Below are 4,818 nucleotides of genomic sequence, written 5' to 3'. Positions count from 1 at the left end.
TTTTGGTTTTTCCCACCTCCCCCCCCCCCTTTTTTTGAAGTGCCTTTACTCGGCATTCACATTTTTTTTTCCTGTGGTAAAAATGCAACATGAGCAGATGGCAAGTATTAACACAAAATACAGTGCCTGCTAGAAGTTGATTTAACAATGCTCTAGGTTTCTGTCACTGGCTTTCAGTTAGTTAAGTAGTGTTTACAAGTTAATGAATTTGTTCCACTTGAAATATTTGATGGTATGTGCTGAGGTTCAGCAGTAAAGGGATCCTTCAGGAGTAATCGAGGAATGCATTAGGTTTCTAGACACTCCGGTTATGGTTTCCCCCTTTTGACAAATTTTAGCATTTTCACCGTTATATGGGGCTGCGAAGGAGTAGAGTGAACTGTTAGATAATAAAACCCAGCATTTCTCTTCCATCAGTGATTCCACTGTGAACCTTGCAATGATAGCATGCATCATAGTAACTCCCATCCTCTACTAGAGTTTGCTGTTTTATTTGTATTAAATGTCCATAAGCCTTAGGCGAGGATTTGAAAAACAAAGACAATTTTATGGAGCAAATCAGGCGGCATTCTGTGTTACCATGTAGCCTGCTTGTTTGCTTGTATTGGAAATATGAATGCAAAATTTTAAACAGGCTGCCATGTACAAATTGGCTCATGCTTGGCAGCAAAGATGCATACAAGGGCATGATAAAATTCAGATCCTGTAGAAGGTTTCCTGCTAATACACTGTGTACTTAAAGCCAAAATCTAATCCAACCTAAACTGTCATATTCATATTAGGAAACAAAATTAAACTATTTCTGATGGTTGTGGTTCAGGCAGAAAGAGTATTGGCTATGTATTGTTGCAAGCTATGGCATAACATTTGTGATTAATATTTTATATAGTTCTCCAATCCTGCAATAACCATGCCAGTGTGCCTCTAATTGGAATATGCAGTCTGTCAAAGCAACTTGATTAATTTCTTGAAGTTGCTATCACTGTTCATATCTTCCCAGGCCAGTGATTCTCTACCAGGGTGCCTTAAGATCCTTGTAATGGTGTTGTGGGGTGCCTCTTAGAGCTGTTAGGTATGCAGACATGATTCACACGATAAACCCAGAGATTTCAAAGAGAAATCCATATTTGTGGTCTTTCTGAGTTCTTTGAAACAGAAGAATTGCTCTATTATTTTTCAATAGTCAAAAAGAGTAAAAATTAAAAGCTACATTTTCTGGAGTGTGCCTGAAGTCTATAAAGGTTGAGAATCACTGTCCTAAGTCTTCCACTACAAAGAGTATATAAGCATGAGTGCACCAGAAGGGTTAATGCTTTTCAGTGTTATTTGACTATTTGCCGCCAAACAACAAGGATTTAATTGATGGTTTTGGCACAAGTCTTTCAGATTGTAGGATTCTGAAACTGTAGTTTGGCCTCTTATTAGGGCATTTCAAAAATATATTGGTTAGTTTCATAGCAGCTTTATTCAATAGGAAGTGAAGGTGATCCACAAAATTTCAACTTCCCATTTGAAGAGAAACCAGAGTGAGCTTGCTTTTGACTTTAAAGAGGCGCTCAGGCTGTCAGAAAAGAGAAAGTGAAACTGCTTAAGATTTTTGTGTGTTTATCATTCATAACTGAAAATAGGCAGTGATTTACCCTATCCTTAAACGAGGCTTCCCTCTACAGAAAGAAACAGTGTATAATGAAGCGGTGAGATGGCCACTGAGAGCATGTTTGTAGGTGACAGTAGTACAGCTTGCTTGGCAGTAAGGCCTGAGGTGAAATGACTTTATCTACCTAAGGAGCAGTATAATTAACCTGCAGTGCATTTCCTGAAGTGTCTTAGATGCTCTTATCACATGGAATTTATACAGGGAAACTTGACTAGTTAGCTCATACATTTTACTGGGCATTTATGGATATCTGACATCATTAGGAGCCAATCAGAACGCACTCTCTAGGGCAGAATTTAAAAGCCTTTTCACAAATATATTTATATTCAGTGCAGATACATTTTTTGTAACATTCATTTTGTCGCGGAGTCAGTGTCAACATGATTTGAAAACACATGAAAACAATTTCCTTGCCCCTGTTTTTTAATTCAGTTTTGCTGCAAAATGCTCTGAGAGAGGAAGCTTGGTATGCTATAAAAACTGTGATTGTAAAATGAATTTACTTCCATAATAGCAGTAACGCTGCAAGCTCATCTCAGGGGTTCTTACTCTCTCTACGCTACGTTGCTCCTGCTCAAACACACCCAAACCTGCAAATCTTCCTAAAACTGCTTCTGAAACCGTCTGGATTGCCAAGAACAGAAAAACTCGAATAGTCTCCAGAAAAAGTGCGTGTGTGCACACTTCTCTAGCCAATAGCAGCAAAGGATTCCTCCTGGCCTGCCTGGAAATTTCTAGTCCTTTCTCTCTGGTTTAGCTGATTGCAGTTGCTGTGTCTGGCAGTTGCTATTACGCAGCGTTTCAGTATAGTTTACCCAGTAGAGCTCAGCCTGCAGGAGTCGCCAGGATTACTGCAGCTTTCCTTCGAGCTGCCCATCCCCCAGACATACTGCAGTGCCAGTTCCATGGTGTGTGTGAGTGAGTGTGCGAGAGAGGGAGTGTGTGTGTGTGTGTGTGTGTGCATGCATTTCTTTCACATAGTTATAGACAGACTATTTTTATTCTTCATTAGCTGGTGGAAGCTTGCCATATTGAATAGGAGATTTCAGGCTCCATTCACTAATATTGTATGTTCTTGAAAGTAATGTTAGCCTCCTCCTCCCCCTCCTCCCTTCATCAGATTTTGTTCAACTCTTTCATTGCCAAAGTATGCTCCATATTGGTAACATGTAGGCTGGTTTGTTTGTCTAAACACAGCAATTGCCCTTTTGTATCAAGTTTATCAAGCAAGATCTAGGCTTCTTTTTGTAGCAAACTCTCTCTGATGTGGTTGTGCATTGCATTGGAGTCATGGGTACTTGCATCCTGCCCCTGGTGATGAGAGGCTAGTGCTGGAAACAATCTCTGTGCTATGGTGTTAGCAGGTCACATTCTCAGATGCATGGAGAACAAAAGGCCTGTCTGGAAGATGTGTTTTGAACCATCTCCATTAGCCTGGTTTTGTCGCCAAGAGTTACTGCTAAACAGCTGCCTGTCAAGGGATGCTGAGGAGACTTTAATTTTAGCATGGCCAGAGATTCAGGTTCTTGTTGATACTACCATAATCATTACCATGCTACATCTCAACTCCAGTACCTTGCCTGAAGCCATGTTACTCCAGAAGCTTGAATACAGTGTATTGTCTGGTTTCACTCAGCCTTTCTGGGTAGATCTATACTCCTATTTAGGGTTGATCTTGAAGTGGTTGTGAACCAGCCCCAGCCACATGAACCACACTTCCCTGTCTATATCACGTCTATAGGCTGCATCAAGGCTTAGCACCTTGTAGTGTTAATTCCTCACGTGCAGCAGCACTGAGGTGGACTCTGGAATACATATATACTTGTCTCATCAGATGAGAGTAGAGAGGGTTGGTAGTGCGTAAGGCAGCAATAATAACTGTAGGATGGCTCTGGCAGGCTTTGTATGTGAAAGGCCTGTATATCTGGGTGACTACCAAATGCTACAGAAAGGGTCAAACAGGGTTGGGCCAACCAGAAGAGCTTGTGGGATCAGGCTGGACTGCTGCTGGAGGCTGAGATAAAGGGTTGATGGTGAGGGAGCATAGACTTTCAGGCGCAACCTTTCGATTGACATCAGGGACAATGCTCCCTTCCCCCTGTGTTTCTGAGTTAGCGTTCTTTGAGTATCTCTGTTCATTAGACATCGGGGCAGCGCTGAACATTTTCCCAGATTGAACTTCATTTTATTATTTTTGCCCATATTTCTAACCACTTTTGGGGCTTCATCCTACAAAGTGTGATTAGTGCTCTCAGCTTCAATTGCCTTCAGCGGGCAGAGCCCTGCACCCTTTATCATTGGACCCTCTCATAGATTTCATAGCCGTTAGGGCTGGAAGGGACCTCGGAAGATCATCGAGTCCAGCCCCCCGCCCAAAGGTTAGGAAGTCAGCTGGGGTCATAGGATTTCAGCAAGATAAGCATCCAATTTGCTCTTCAAGGTGTTCAATGTAGGTGCTTGAACCACCTCCGATGGCAGGCTGTTCCAGACCTTGGGGGCTCGGACAGTAAAGAAATTCTTCCTTATGTCCAGCCTGAAACAGTCTTGCAGGCATTTATAACCGTTCGACCTCGTCATCCCATGGAGCACTCTGGTGAACAAACGTTCCCCCAGATCCTGGTGGTCACCCCTGATAAACTTATAGGTGGCCATCAGATCACCCCTGAGCCTGCGCTTTTCCAGGCTAAAGAGCCCCATGGCTCTCAGCCTGTCATTGTAAGGTCGGCTTTCCTGACCTCTGATCATGCACGTGGCTCTACTCTGGACTCTCTCAAGCTTCTTCACATCCTTTTTGAATTGTGGAGCCCAAAACTGGACGCAGTACTCCAACTGCGGCCTCACCAAAGCCGAGTACAGGGGGAGAAGGACTTCCTGGGATTTGCTTGAGAAGCATCTATGGATGCAAGCCAGTGTTTTGGTCGCTTTACTAGCCACAGCATCACATTGCAGGCTCATGGTCATCTTGTGGTCAATGATGACCCCCAAGTCTCTTTCTTCTGTAGTGCTAGCCAGCGTAGCACTGCCGAGCCTATAAGGATGCTGCAGGTTTTTCTTCCCAAGGTGGAGAACCTTGCATTTTTTGGTGTTAAACACCATCAGGTTCTCATCTGTCCATTTGCTGAGCCTGTCCAGGTCAGCCTGGATCACCCGCCTTTCACCTG

This window comes from Gavialis gangeticus, unplaced genomic scaffold (assembly GCF_001723915.1).
Source record: "Gavialis gangeticus isolate Ggan-Ray unplaced genomic scaffold, GavGan_comp1, whole genome shotgun sequence".
Taxonomy (NCBI): domain Eukaryota; kingdom Metazoa; phylum Chordata; order Crocodylia; family Gavialidae; genus Gavialis; species Gavialis gangeticus.
Note: the sequence above shows the minus strand (reverse complement) of the source record.